General features: G+C 46.2%; 1 pseudogene across 1 annotated transcript in view; it reads right to left on the bottom strand.

Annotated features, from left to right (window-relative positions):
* The window catches only part of LOC144179736 (uncharacterized), a 32501-nt pseudogene that overhangs the window by 13019 nt on the left and 3570 nt on the right, over nt 1-15912 (bottom strand). Inside the window, exon 2 of the transcript XR_013324329.1 lies at nt 7453-7547. The product of XR_013324329.1 is annotated as an uncharacterized LOC144179736 (transcript). The remainder of the gene's footprint in view (nt 1-7452; nt 7548-15912) is intronic.

Here is a 15912-nt window from a genome sequence, read left to right as displayed (position 1 = left end):
TACCTTTAATTCATAAACCATGTGTCCGTATACAGCGGGATATTTCGTAGGCGCGTTCACTTAGTGCACGGGAAATCGTCGCATGGGTTCGTTCTTCGTTTGCGATTTGTGTCTTTGGAGGTTTGACAATCGATTGGATGCGCTTCTAGCTCTCGCGCTTTTCTCTACGTTTTTGCGGAAGAGGTGATAAATTTTTCCCGCTAAATTCATGCGACGAACTCGGTCAATTTCTCGTTTATCAGCAGAAGCTTTTATAACTAGAGAGCACTAACAAGATATTATTCCGTGAGTAACAAAGTTTTCATTCCGTCGGTGTTTGAAATCTCAGGTTACCATTCGACTTTGGTTGAAGGAGGATTCCAACGACTCGATATTTCTGTTCACAGCCCTTGCTCCATGAGGCTGTCATTTTTGTCTACCAACGGTGTTAACTGAAAATCCCGGCACTTATATTTCCGGTTTTCGGAAACATTTTCAATGCACAGAGCTTACACGCAAATTTCCTCAGAGAATAAGGGCGAGAAATCGAGCTTTGAAAGACTGAAAATGGGATGGGTTTCTTACTGTCCAGCAACCACACAAGGCGTTTACCACAGGGGACTCGAGCGCCTCTTTTTTGGAAAATCCGACATCCCGGGTATTTAGGTAACCTTTACAGAAATTTCGTGTCCCTAAAATTGCACTCAGCTTAACTTACATTTAACGTTTCCTAAGGGACGTTAGGAACAATTGAGCATTCATACCGAGAAAGCTTTTGAACACAGTATTTTTTGGCACAGTATTCTATATTGAACACACGGCTTGGTGTTGTGAAATTCGAACGATCTGCCTGAAATAATTATTTTTTGTTAAGGAACAGCTCACAATTAAAAATAACCATGTAATTAATTGCCGGCAAGGCTGAAACGGCCGGTTTCGTTTCAACGTCGCGGAAAGGTACCGACACTGCGAAAGACATTCCAGAAACAGATGTCGCTTGAAGAAATAAATTAGCTTCACAGTGTAGCTAACGATCTCGAAAGCAGTTTCTATCACTGCGGCGCATAAATTTGCCGAAAATGCCGTTGCGTCGTTCCGGGAGCCGCTATGCACAACATTCCTAGAATAGCGGCACAGGAATGTTGGGAGCGAAATTGTGCCCAAACGCGCACTTGTGTTCACGGCGAGCAACTTTTCTACCGGACAGCGAGTTTAATTACTGAATGGTCGCAGCTTGCAGCTACACTACGGCGGGGCACCGGGGCGCAATTATAACAGCGGAAGCCGGTGGGCTTACGGTGTTTTTTGCGCAATTGCCTTCACAACCTCTTCAGGGCTTCTTTATTCGACATCAGACGTGTTGCAGATGTCCAGAGCATAGACAAAAAGCCTCAAATGATTGGGCTTGACGAGGGTCTGTGCCCCTTCGTCGGTTGTTTGTTTACAGCCAAACAAACAAGGGTGCTTAGCAGCAGGAGTGGCACAGAACTATTATAAAGTGGCAGACAATTATTATAAAGAACATGAAATGAGAGCAAGGCTTACATCAAAGGAAAAAAATACCGCAAGAATTTCTTTTTCCGAATTATAACATTGCAGATTCTGTAGATTATGAATTGTATAGATTCTGAAAAGAAAACCACAGGCGGAAGCTACAAGGTGGTAGGACCTATAGAGGTGTTCATGTGCAGTAATGCGATTACAATGCTTCTGCAACGTTATTATGTTATACCGTCGATAATGCCGTTGTAGCGTTAAAACAAGAAAAGAAGAGCCCAGCTTAAGCATGTGTTGCATGTCCAGATGGAGTATCAGCCTAGTACAGGTAGCCGTCCAGATATTCTAGTAAGGTACTCGCTATAGATCTTCGTGCGAGGATACGTGTTAGTATGAAACTCTATTGTGATATTTTGTCAATCCCCCATGGTTATATATGTGATGTGGCAAATATATGTCATTTGGCGTATATGAGAGTGGAAAAGGGGATTGGGGGCGTGGATGACATGTTCCTGGACACACGTACTATACGTGTGTCTTCGCATGACATCCACGGATGTTCATGAGGCTTATTTTGCCTATACGTACTGGCGAACCCCTAAGTGCAAGTTATGGCCGCGGACCATTGCGTTTGGTGGCCGCTGCTGCGTGGGCTACACGGGCACATGGGTCTTTCGTCCATGACTGCGGTTTAGCCACAATTTTGCGAACGTTAACTTTGAACGTAGTAATACTCCTGTGACTGGGTTGTTTTTTTATGTGTTTAGTCTGTTATTGCCTGCGTGTTTGCGTGCGTGTGTGCGTGCGTGTGGGCGCTCACGTGCTTCGCCCCCCCCCCCCCCCTCACCCCTCCAATTTTATTACCACCTGAAATAGCAAGCGAAGCTCGCTGCTGTAGACAGAACTCTCTTCTCTATTAAACTCTTTCTTACTATATAGCTCAAAAACCCCAAACCTGTGCGTGTAAACGTTCTCGTGCTTATAAAAGCAGCAAGGGGCCGATGTTTGTTTCCCAGGTAATTATTCTATGGGGAGCCGAAAGCACAAATGAGTTTTGGGTTATACTTAAGTACTTAGAAGTCGTCACTTACGGAAGTGCTGTTTCTCGTAGCTTTAAAGCTTCACTGTCCGAGCTATACTTAATAATTGGACTGGAATGCAATAATTTTTGCCTGTTTTTTTGTTGTTGTTGTTGAGGTCTAAGCGAGCTTATAAGCTTTGCGAACTTCACAGCTAATCAGCAAGCAGCTATGCTTCTTGAAATGGCTGGCTGCAAATCACTAATGCCAAATCCTCCGCGTACAAGACAACCTGAACTTGAGCATGTTTTAGCGAGTTGGCGTAAACCGTAATGGAGCAGGGAAAAGTATTGGACCGAAAGTATACCAGAACGGAACGCCAAACACGTCACATAGGCACACAGACGAGTTCGAACACACACGCGCAAAATCATTCAGGAATATCGCCAGCGCTTCACCCGGAGTACGCACTTTTCTGCGCCCGGGCCTCTCTGAATCCTCCCCGACATCCGAGTGCAAGTGAGAGGAGAGGGACAAATAATGCTGCTCGAAATAACGTCGAATACGCGGAAAGTAGATCTTGGGCCGCGCGCAATACACGCGAGACTGGAGCACAGCCCCTAGGCAGTCGTCGCCGGCCGGAGATATCTGTCGCTATGCAAAAGTGGGGACACGCCAGCGAATACCGACGTGCGTGGAGAGCAGGCTGAGAAGAAGGGAAGGTGGCAGAGAGCGTGCAAGACGGCTCGGGAGGAGAAGGGCGAGGGGAGGCGAGTGAGGAAAGCTTGGGGGCAGAGCCATGTAGCAGGCGTCTAGAGTGGGAGTCGGAGTGGACAGCGGTATGATTGGGGCGACCTCGGCGTTCGGCGAGGTCAACTCCTCTTTTGCACCGCCGGATAATGTACGCTGGATATGGATAAATGCCCATACCGTATCAGCCGCGGCAGTCAGCACGGCTGGGATCGATCAGGAGAATGAATGCGTCTTGGAAGGGTGACAGACACGCCTTCTGTGGCGCTGCGCCCGTCGGTGACACCGGCGGCAATCCTCGAGGAACATTCATTTGCCCGACAGCGCTAACGGCGGTGCGCAGTTTCCCACCTTAAGTGGCCCAACGGCGAATAAAACGTGGTGGGGCGCGACGACGCAGTGAGCGGCTGCGCGCGGGCGGGAAGCGTCGACCCTGGGTACAATGAGGTGTGTCGTTCGGGGCCGATTAGGGAATCCCATTTGCGATGAAAATTTCTGCTGAGGAACTCCTGTTGTAAGCAGCGCCCCTGGCAGCCGCTGCTTACCGGTTGGCTCCATATGTTTTGTTTGTTCAATTAACCCTTACTTATTGCCCTAAATAGTCTTATTTCTTTATTTCATGATACAAAGTTTTATGAAACCCGTCAAATAACTGTTTAGTTTGATTTAAAAACTTATAAGTGCGCTGGCTGCAACAAGAGTTATTCGGGGAACGCCTGCACTCCACACCATTTTTTTCTTCGCAAAAGGGAGCCGCGCTCTACCTTGGTTTTTTCCCCCGCTCGACACACCTTACCTTTTATTACACTGTACCCTGGGCGAATCGGAGAAAAGAATTTCCGACAGCTGTACACGAGAGCCGCAGACTATTACGAGGATTTTTTTGTGTGCTCTGCATGTGTATTCGTCTTATTTTGATGGAGTTTTAAGTAAGGTACTGAGTGTCCAAGCATGTCCCCTCGATCAAGCGCGCTTGAGCGAGGGGCCGTGATTCAAGCAACACGATATTGAAAGTTGCAAGACCAAAAGATAATGCACGTGCGCCTGCCTCCTTAAATGATTCTTTGTTGAGTGCCAGGATGCGGTCGTGTAGCTTTTAGAGAATTAGACATGTATAAGTGGTACCGTATAGGCGTGTGAAACGCAGCGATCATTATCTGCGCAAATGTGCTGTGTTTTTGCCCCTTGGCCTAAATTAGGTTCAAAGGTGTGCGGTATATATGAAACCGGTTCCTTGTATGCGGTTTTTTCTAGACCTTAAAGTGCTTAAAGTATTGACACCAAATTTATCGCTTTCGATTTTTATGCAGCAAAGAATGCCTATTCGCCCAGTAATAACTAAAATCGAACCTAAAGCGGTCAGCAGCCAGCACAGAATTACATATAAATCATTTATTTCAACTAGTATCAAATTCGGTCACCGCGCGCCATGTGTCAATATTCAAAACTTGCATGAAGGAGCTTGCAAGTTTTGTTGTTGTTTTTTTTTCATTTTTTTCGTAGTGAAAATTATTTCACTATTCATCTTGCTCTGAATAGTGAAATAATTTTCCCGCAATGATAAAAAGAGAAAACTACATGCGCCCTCAGCAGCATGAGCCGTACAAGCGCCAGCACCGTGATGTCACATTGATTTTCAATAAACCTTCACGCTATCACAGCCTTCAAAATTTTGCCTTTGACCTCGTGACTTAGTGTTTGTTACGCAGAAGTTGTAAGCGTTAAACATCCTCGCAATCCGCTTAATTTTGCCCGCAAACACCAGCAGAGAGGGTCGAGCACTGGTTACCGGCACTTTCGAAAGCACACTTTTTTTTTAGGGGGGGGGGGGGGGGAAGGGGGGAGAGGAAGGGGGTGCGAAAGAATATCTAAACATCACTTAGCCATCTAGACTTCATTATCCTGAGACATTGATAGGACAGTCAATATTTTATAGCTCAGTGCAGTGTCCCTTTTATGGTGTAGACACACAATAACCAAATGTTTTTGTTAGAATTATTTACATTACTTTTAATCAACGATTACAAAACTGACTCCAGAAACATCGACCACACAGAAAACTCAATTTTGTTGATGGGAACAAAGCACCTTGACTTGCAGAAGCAAACAGTGGTCAAGATTTACGTTGAAAAATGCGATGCCACTGACAACCGGGAGTGACACTGAATAACGTGCCTGGAAGATTAGTGTGGAATGGATGCAACTAATTTGCGGTTTAAGGCAGTTCTTACCGCCTGAATTCGTATGTGCTAGCGAGTGGCAGCTAAGCGATGGGGACAAATGTTGTTTGCCGCAGGAAACAGGAATTAACGATGCGGCGAGTGCAGACTACTTGTGCAAGCCACGCAAAGTCTCCATAACTTCTCATTGTCATTCCCGTAAAGCTGCGAAACGCTAGAATCTGCAGACTCGTTCATTTGCGCGAAAAAAGTAATGCCAGCGTACGATAAAGCATTGAATACACTAGGGGAAACGCCGTGCCCCGTTTCACCACTAAGATGTGGGATGACACAGCGGAAGGAGACAACGCTCTCGTTTATCTTATTAGCAGGATAGGGCAGAGAGGCTCGGATCGCTCCGTTTCCAAATTTATGTGGACCGCTCGATCCGGTAATTAAGCGGTTTAAAGCGGAACATCATTAAGTCTAATTCATCAAAAAAATTAAAGCAAGCGATTCAGGGATAATGCGCTAGTCTATATAGACTCTTTTTTAGAGTGGGAAAAAATTAATAAACTTAAAACGATGGTAGTTGCTGAGTGCTCCGGCATTCTTTCGTCGATCACTCAGCGTTCTGTTCTTTGGGATGTTAGCCGCTTTTAACTTCGTGGCTTTTTTTGTACCTCCAGTTTAAACTTGAATAAATCGTTTTACTTAGCAGGGTGTGGCGGCATCACAGTTACTTTGTCTTGAAAAAGCAAACTTTTAAGATGGTCTGTGCGGGGACAAGGGGGGGAGACGTCGGCTCTTGCCTAAAACAAAAAAAAAATCCCCCAAAAGAAGAAATAAACAGACGAACTCAATCTAGAAGGAGAAAAGAGAACAAAGTTCTGCTGAGAAAGATGTGTGGAGTAATGTAACATGTTGTTCCTTCTTTTTTTTTTTTTTTTTTGGATGAAGAATGCTCGTCCGCGGTTAAAAACCCTTGCGCAACACTACTGTTGCTGCCGGGCTTTCGACAGTCACCATGGGCGTCATATAAAAAAGGAGAAAAGGTAGCATGCGCACCCTGACAAGATATATACAATTAGTTGAATCCATTAACATTTCTGCAACTTTCTTGGAACCGCTAAAACTTTGACGGTAAAATGAACCAACGAAGAGAAGAAGATTGCAGGCGTTTTTGACATTGTGTGCGATATTACGACATAATGTTGTAAGCTTTATTAAGAAAACATGTTGGAATTTGTTCGTGCATCCACAACATATTTAGTTAGAAGGGTAAGCACAGAATGAACCCTATATGCCCACTGAAAGAGACCAGGATGACAACAGACAACTTCGCTGTAATCGAAAGATTGCCTCATCTCAAAAACCCTCATATATGCTTCAATGCGAACTTCAATCAAGTGAGTTACATTCGTACATACTATTTCTTCTTATAGACTATCTTTTATTAAATTCAAAAATGTAAAGTATTTAGAATTGTTCAAAGAAAAGTTTCATAATAAAAATCAATGAATATCGCGTAAGGGAAAATCGAACGAAGCTTCTCGCAGTCTAAAGAGTCCCGGGATCAACGTTCCCTCACATTTCAACCAGTGTTCTTAAGTCCCATCTTGCCCATAAATGCATCCTCTCGGGAAAGATTGCTCAACTTTGTAGTAATACTTGATAATGCTTACGACCCGCAAAAGCGACACATTTGGTGTATCCCGTTCCGCTATCTAAAATAAACACTCCCAGAATATTGTCGACAGTAATTTCCAGCTTCATATCACCGCATTGCAGAGCGCAAGCAGCGCGGATGATAAAATGGGAACGGCAAGAAAAGAGAGGCGAAGAGCACCAGAGAGGTAGTAGCAATAAGAGCGAAGCGGCGATAGCGGCGTCGACGCCGGAGGGGATACAGCATCGCGAAAGGGCGCGAGAGAAAGTGCACTCAGGCCCGTGCGTTGTATCAGGCCGCCGGACAATTTTTCTTGTCTCGTATAAAAAAACAGGAGGGAAAGATTCTCGCAGAAATGAGGATGCTCATTTTCACGCACTTCGCGCATGTTCTGAGATCGGCCAGCATGGCGCCGCCGGTGGCTTGGAGAGCACGTAGTAACGGAACACGAGTGACAGAACAAGGTGGAGGGGCCTGCGGGAGAACAGAAGGGGAGAAAACGACGAGGGCCTGTGAGAGGCCAAAAGGAATGCCGCGAAGATTCACCGAGGCTGCTTTTTACGGAACGACCGTGGAGAGAGATATAGTGGCGGGGGGAGGGGGAGAAGGAGTATAAAGAGAAAAGGCACTATAACCACCCAAGTTGAAGGAAGAAAGGGGTGAGGTAGAATCAAGATAGCAAAAGATGAGACTGAAAAGGGGGAATATTAGCGAGGCAGGGCATTTCGGAGAGAACGGGGATGGTGCTTCTTGGAGCGCCGAAGCGAGAGAAAGGATGAAAATGATGCGGAGGATGGGGGCTCCCTCCATGGGCAGGAGTTGCGGGAGAGAGGAATAACAGATGATGATTGGGGACAGCGGGCCGTTCCACCGAGAACCCGCCGCATTTGGGAGCTACTGTGAAATAACGGTTTCCCATGATGCCACTGAGCCTCCTTCCCCGTTACAGAGGCCGAAGCAAAAGCAGCGGCTCGCCGACCGAGTCGCTGGTCGGCGGGGCCTATGGAATGAGCCTCTTCTCATCGAGCGGTGGCTAGTTACAGCTCCGTTCCCGCGCTCCTGTACAAATAATTGGTCTTGGCGGCTGCGCACGCCTTGTTAGCTCGGGCGTGCTTACATGGATTTTGCATTATGCGCTTCCCTTTGTATCTATTTTTGTTCTTTCAAAAAAACCCACTTCTGCCGCTTTGTTGTGCTTCATTTCAAGCGAGGAGTGTGCGCCTCGTGATCGATTGAGAAAGCAATCGACGCGGCCGCGAGAAACCAATATGCAGGATTTCTGAACCGTGTGATTCCGGTAGGCGCGAGGTGTCTGGCCTCGGTAACGTGTTTTTCAGATGACTGTATTGCGCCAGCGCTAGATCCCATTTTCTTGTTTTTTTTTATTGAAAGGTATGCGCGCGTCGTAGCGTTCTTATATGTGCATGCTGTCCTCAGGAAGTTTTGCTTAGTTTATATTTGTAGAAGCATGCTGTCAGTGCGGCCCAACTGTCGCACTGTAGTTGCTAGATGAGGATAAATCAAAATTAGTCAATCTATATTATAACTCACGGTTGGGGCTCGTTTATGGGATTTGCATCATATTGATTGTCATGTAGGTTCGGGATGCACTCCTTAGTAATAAGCAAATCAAGAAATCGCATTAGTTAGGATCCGGATGGCGCATTTTTTTGAAAAATTTCTAAGGCATGTTGCTGTGTTCTTTATCACACATACTGAAACTAAGGCCCCTTAACACTAATACAGGCGTTGTTGCATGGATAGAAAAAACTTTTATCTTACCACAAGATAATGCAAGCGCCCATACGACCGATCAACACGACATTGCTGAAAAGTGGGAGGCACTGCTCGTCTACGAGGATCAGGAAAACCAGGAGAATCTGGTGAACCTGGCGAAGACGGCAGCCACCAGAGGTTTCCTGGACTGAGGAGACCTATCACCTCGGATCGACAAGTATCAAGTCCTAGCTAGTCTTTTCAGCCAATAAATGTTTATTTCTCTCACACTCTCTCTCTCTTCCAGAACCCGGTTCAAAGACGTTCATAACTCGACAACCGCTTGTCTAAAGGTACCGCCTGAGGTTCCTTATGGGAGCGAACTTGGTCCCCTGATATTTCTAGTTTGTCAGCGACTTGCCCTACGTACTTACATCACGGTCTGCCTCTTTGCTAATGATTGAGTAGTGCATCATAAAATTTTCACTTGGTCTTCGTGCTTCGGCAGGACATGGCATCCCGGACTAGGGACGCCAACCAAAGGGGACGATAACCTCAAGACCAACGCCGGAGGTCATCCTCCGCTCCTTTACCATTTGTGGCAAATAAACGTTTATACTACTACTGCACCCATTAACCTATGATGTTCAGAGTGGCTAGCTATCTTTCATCTTCCCAAAACCAAGTGCGTATCATTCACCTGATTCATACTTGCTAAATAACAATACAGTTCATTTTTTTATTATTTACAAGTTTCTTATAGTCCTTCCCCTGCAACCCATTAACCTTTACTGTTGTGACAGTCCGACGCAGTTTTGAAGAAAAATTCCCGCTGATACTCGGAATAAAAACGCGAAGACTTGACGCTTGCCCCATAGCTATAATTGATATAGAATTGACACTTGCCCCATAGCTAAATATGGAATGAGCACACCGTTTGCGAGCCACAAGTGAAACTTAACAGCCAGAAAAAATTAACTAGAAAAAACCAGGTTAAACAAAACACACGATGATGTCAGAACTGCGTCAACGATAAACAGAAGAGGACAAAATACTGCAAGAAAAAAAATACGTTTCAGCTCTTTTTAGACGAAGAGGCTTTTGAGCGAATGAGTTTTTTTTTATTGTCTAAAACACTTTTTAAAATGAATTATTGAGATTTTTGCTACCTGGAGTGCTCAGTTATCATACAATAGAGTACTCAGTTATCATAGAATAGAATGGAGAGTCCTGATATGGAGTTCTCAGTTATCAGTTCACTTCCCAAAAAAATCTTAAGCGTTGACAAAAGCAGTTTCCAGAACGCATTGGTGTGTTAAACAAAGGAAGAAGTAAACTTGTCTCGCAGTTTGTTGGTATGGCGTGGGAGAATTAGGCTTAGGGGTTTACCTGTATGCTTTATAAATTTTAACCTCTTAACGCTGTAGGTACAAAGACCTGGTGTTGGTTAGCGCGGTTGCAGTTGTTAACAGGACTAATCATTATGACGGCTGCATTATATCGCGGATCATGACACTCTTACGCGAAAAGAGGCACTACAACATGCGGCGGGTTCCTGGATTCTGTTTCTTTCCTGGGAGAGCGCTTTTTTGCATCAAGGCTATAGTTGCAGCAAAGCACGCTTGCAAGGCGGCACGCTTGCTGGCATGCGAACTTTGCGTGTCGTGAGCATGCCAGGAAGAAACAAAACAAGTTCCGCAGCAGCTGCGAATAACCTTTAATCGATTCTGTTGTGGTGGTGGAGGAAGAATAGAGCGAGAGCGCGTATTTCCTAAAGGAGGAGATCGCAGGAATGAGTTAGGCCTCCTGATATTTCTGCGGCAGGAATACAGCCGTACTTAAACATATTTTGGAAACTTCCACGCTAACATCCAGTTGGTGGTTGAACAACCAAAATAAGGCTAGAACGATTAAGAAAATGCCGCATACGTAAGGAACGTATAGCCCGTGAAGTTGCACAAGCGTACGGAATGCCTTAAAGTCTCTGAGTCTGACACAAGTAATGCGAGAGTTCTTAGCGCACTTTGGAATAAAAGTTACTGAAAATTTATATATTTTGAAAATCGGGGTATACTAACAGCAAGAATGCATATTTTGGTTAATGTGTGTACTAGCGATGAAGGGTGACCGCGTTAAAGGTGCCTTGAAACGCGCTTTAAAATAATATAGCGCAATAGCGAGGTTGCGTTCTCAAGGTTATCTAAGCCGGATATCGATTTCTCGCGAAGAGCTGAAAGCTCCCTATTGTGCGGAAAAGTTTTGCACCTCTTTCTTGCGCTGATTTCTAATACCGAGTACCCACCATATTCTGCAATAATTACGCGTATAATTACGCGTATTCTCCGTATTTTTGCGTAACGAATCAGTGATTATTTTGCTTATTTTGCGCATTTCCAAGTATTGTTCAAGAGTCATCCTTGCACGGTCTGCTTTCCGTCGATGCCAGACTTTTTGCTAAGTAAGAAATCTCACAACACGCTTACACGCTTTGATTGTTACAGCCATCCAAGCCAGCTCTGGGGCTTGGAGCGAAGCGTGTGACTATCGCGATCGGCCTTCTTAAAATATAAAAGCATAAAAATTCCTCAGGCGGCTGACAGAAACACGTCCTCTCGCGAACGCTGTGCTTCGTCGCCCCCTGGCGCAGTGCAGTGCATTTTATTTTCCGCGGCCCGCTACAATGGACCGAACAGTGAAACCCATGTCCACCCGGGGCCGCCTTACCCTCGGTGAGGTGGGGGATTTCATGAACTCGAAACAGCGCGTGAACGCCGGGGCTAGATCCACTTTGTTTAGAGCCTTTATTTACTGGCTTTAGTCGGGACTTGCCACCCCACCGAAAGAAGGACGAAAACTCCATTGCAAACAAGAAAATTAGAGTCTTCGCCACTTCAGCACCTGCATCACTACATCACTTCTTCTGAACTTCGCCACTGGCAAGACCGGTGATTGGGAGCACATGCACAGGCACACGACAGGAGGCTAGAGAGTGCCACCCTGATTTAGAGCGCTAAGGTCGTCGTGAGAAGCGTCCAGCAATGACATGGACATACGTGCATTGACGCTTACATACTGCTGGGCTTCTGGTGTGACGCAAACGAACAAACGGATGCGCGTGACCACGTGATCGCAGTGGCGGAGCGCGTGGTTCCCACCTGACACGGTGGCTGCGACGAGCAAGAGCATAACGACCCGTAGACGGTGTCTTCCGCGTCGAAAGCCCGTGACGCAGGCGCGGAATGCGGCACACAACTCCATGGTCGGGATGCTGTCTCCATGAACGTGGCTAACGATGGACCACAATCACTGGTAGCGGCGACTTGTCGCCCGCTGGCTGGGAACAGAAGACTGGGCCGGAGCCCGAAATCACCGTGAAGCGACTTCAATCCGTGGTCCGCGTGTAGCACACCCTCGCTGTGTACGCCTCCGAAGCGGACTGAGGGATCGCGGTCGAAGGACCTCGTGCCATGCTGCCGCAAGTGCCCTCTTTTCTGGCGGCGAGCGGCGTCGCGGTGCGAAGGAGTCCCGCGCGGAGGACTCTGCATTCTTCACGCAGTGTTTCTTCTCTTCGTCAGTTCGGGTCCTCGCGGAACGGGGCTGCGTTGTCGCTGTAGTCGAGATTCTGCTCGTATATGATTAAACAGTTCTCCTGAATGATGCGTTTGTTTCCAGACGCTATTCTTTCTTCGGCTAGGTAAACGCTGACATTTGCCCCGCCTGCCTGCCTGCCCGTCCATCTGTCTGTCTGTCTGTCTGTCTGTCTGTCTGTCTGTCTGTCTGTCTGTCTGTCTGTCTGTCTGTCTGTCTGTCTGTCTGTCTGTCTGTCTGTCTGTCTGTCTGTCTGTCTGTCTGTCTGTCTGTCTGTCTGTCTGTCTGTCTGTCTGTCTGTGTCACAACGCAGCGGTCTGAAATACTAGGCAAGGACAGAAAAGTTTCATTGGGGTCTACTTGGAGACGCCCGAGATTGGAGGTGTCTGCTTACAAAGCCGTATCATTCCTCATTTTGTGATTGAGGTATTTGGTGTAATAATATACACGTACCGATACTTGAATCTTCGGGATGTTAAGGCCAACTCACTTTCCCGCAAAATTTGTGTCTCTACAGATAAGTATTTCCATTATATCAGTTATTCCTGTGAATGGGCAAACACAGAAATACCTGAAGAGTGAGCAGCACCAATACTGCGCCAAACTAAACTCCCACAGCTGCAGTAGAAAATATATCTTTCGGGAACGAAGAGGCGAGAGAGCCGGCGCGCGGCACAAACAAGAGGGAGGACAGCCCTAACAAAAATGTCGCTAATGATATCCAACTGCACAAATGTACGGTCGCTGTGTTCTGAATTGTGCTCTCTTTCTCTTTTGCTCTTCTCTGGTTGGCTGCCTAGCGAATGTGAACGACGTGTCACTGCATCGGGCCGGATTCGGCCAGCCTAATTCTATCCCCTAATTTCGTTGGGAGAAAAGCACAAAATAAAAAAAAAACCAAATAGAGTTCATTTCCGAAGCGACCTTTGGCGGACGTGGGAGAGTGAGACGTAAGGAGAAATGGGGGAGAGTAAACCGGACACCATACAAAGTGCGACGCATGGCGCTAGAAAAAGAAAGGAGAAACCTCGCTATCGATTCCTGCTGGAAAGGACGGTGTTCGCTTTCGTTATCGCGTGTACATTCATATCGACGCTACTTTCGTTCTTTCTTTCACTTTTTTTTTATTTTTTTTTTTTACACAGCGTATATTTCTGAACAGCCAGAGAAGGTGGTGCCTTTATTCTCCAATCGCCGGAGAGTGTTTTCAACTTTCCCTATATTTTCTTTTGTTATTTTTTCTCGACGACCATCCTCCAGTTTGCGTCGCCCGGGGTTTTCTGTGAGAACCACGTTCAAATATTCACGACCCAGGTCCCGTCCTTGGGCCCACTCAGGGAGCCCGGGTGGCATCCAGAATGAATGGGGGTCTTCGCGAAGCAGTCGGTATGTGTCCACGTGCGCAGGCCCGTGTCTCTCCTCCTTTCCCATCTCTACGTCACAGCATCCGCGTCTTCTTTCTTCCCTCATCCCGGTGCTCCCCTTAATCGCGATGGGCCGCCTTGGTGCTTCCGGCGCCGTTAACTGTGATTCATTCTTTAAACTGTCCCATGCGGGGAAGAACGAGAAGGGGGTACAAAATAGAGGCGAGGAAGCGCGGCTTGAGCGAAAGAATAACGCCCTTCATTTCGGCCGAGCTCATTGGTTGTACGAGTGACAAAGATTGGGCACGTCGCTGCACTTAAGGCGTAAAAGTTTACCGCCTTTTTCTGAACAAAGTTGAGAGAAGCCCAAAAGCTAAAAGTGCATCCAAAATTCGCCGGAAGTGCGTCCAAATGATCGTCAAACATTCTAAGACCCATATCGCAAACTAAGAACGAAGCCGCGCAAAGATTTTGGTGTACTAATTAAACGCATCTACGAACGATCTAAAGGTATACCGATACGTGGTTTATGAGATATATGCATACTATTGTACTCCTCCTTCATGATCGATGCATGTATTGCCTTATCCAGAACCGTTCCTCACTCGCGATTTTCAAGTAACCGTTTTGACACAATAGAAGCCCGGTTTCGCGCATGCGCCGTGTGTCCAGAGATCTTATCAGAACCTTTTGGTCTACGAACCGGCTTATGGGGAAATGAACTAGTTTTTTGACAGAACGGCATCGGTCTCACTAAGAAAGCTCTCGCTTTAAAAATGTGGCCGCGTATCTGCTCCTTTCGTTGCAAGTGTCGACAGAAGACGATAGCCGTCCGCCGCCCCTGCCGAGTAAATCTCTCCATTCTCTTTCCTGTTCACTTCTCATGCTATTCCTCTCCTGTCCCGCTCCTTCGAAGACAAACACGCTAGAGGTTTTCTCAAGTCAATTCAGATTTAACGCGTTCCACTGCTCCACGCCGAATGTCTCGATGCGAGCGCTTCCGTACGGCGGAGACGCGCGTGAATCGAGGCGCCCTATACTCCAACGTTTATAGAACCACGTTGCCCTACTCCACGAGCGTTCCAAGCAGAACGTGCAACTTATCTAGTAGAACCTCTCGTTACTGTTGCCGTTTGATTTCTTAAAATGCCGCCAAAAGCTGTAGTGGCGCGGGCAACAGCAGGCGACTGGGTGATTTTTTTTTTTCTGCAGTTGATGTAGTATTTAATATGCGCAGAAACCAAGCATCCATGAATTTTTTCAATAAAGGAACAGTGCGAATATCACTTATGTATTGATCTTATGCCTTATATTTGCGTAATGTCATGTTCTTGATCAACAATGTTCACAAGTATGAATCTTGACACCGGACTTGCACGCTTGGGTTTGGCTGTGGGTATATAAAACTATTGCGCAGCTTCGTTTCACTTTGGCCGGGTGGCTGAATCGAGTCACAGACATACAGACAGACAGACAGACAGACAGACAGACAGACCAAAATTTCTGCGTGTAAGTAGCCCAAGAAAGACTATCGTCTTTAAAATTTCACGGTTCCGTTAGACGTAGTGGGAAGCGACTGGCTTAACGCCGAATTTAACTTGAGTTGAAGAGGGTAGCTGCTAATCATGCGTACTCTTTATGGGCATAGTGGTGAGTCTGGTGAGTCTGCTTTTGCGTCGAGAAGACAGTGTAAAAACTAGCTTCGGATAATATTTGGGTTTCCTTTCCACTAAGAACGGCAGGAATTTCCTGTATTGCTTGCGACCTGTTCCATACTGCATGCGACTTATTTTCAAAAAGTAGCGTCAATACGAAATTGTGTGTGCTTGTATGAGCGTTTCCTTACTCGCCTTTTGGCGCTCATATATTGGGCTCGAAGTATTTTTTTTAATGCTAATAAACTGCTGCGCTTCAAAATCTTGTCATTTCATCGCAAATAAGAAAGCGGGTAACAAGACCCCACTGCACTCTCGTTCTTTTTTTTTTTTTTTGCTTGGTAGGGGAAGCAACGTACTTACTACAACACACCACGTATAAACTAACGACCTTTTAGTCATTTACCCTGGTTTACTAAGCGCAACATTCTAGATTAAAAGCGCATTCATAATTGCCACTTTAGGTTATCTGCTCGCTTTTCTTCTTCATAATATACGTGCTGTGTGCAATTCTCT

The sequence above is a fragment of the Haemaphysalis longicornis genome, unplaced genomic scaffold, assembly GCF_048455015.1.
Source record: "Haemaphysalis longicornis isolate Haplotype H1 unplaced genomic scaffold, Haemaphysalis longicornis Haplotype H1 scaffold_4, whole genome shotgun sequence".
NCBI classification, from domain to species: Eukaryota; Metazoa; Arthropoda; class Arachnida; order Ixodida; family Ixodidae; genus Haemaphysalis; species Haemaphysalis longicornis.
This window is presented reverse-complemented; position numbering and strand designations above follow the sequence as displayed.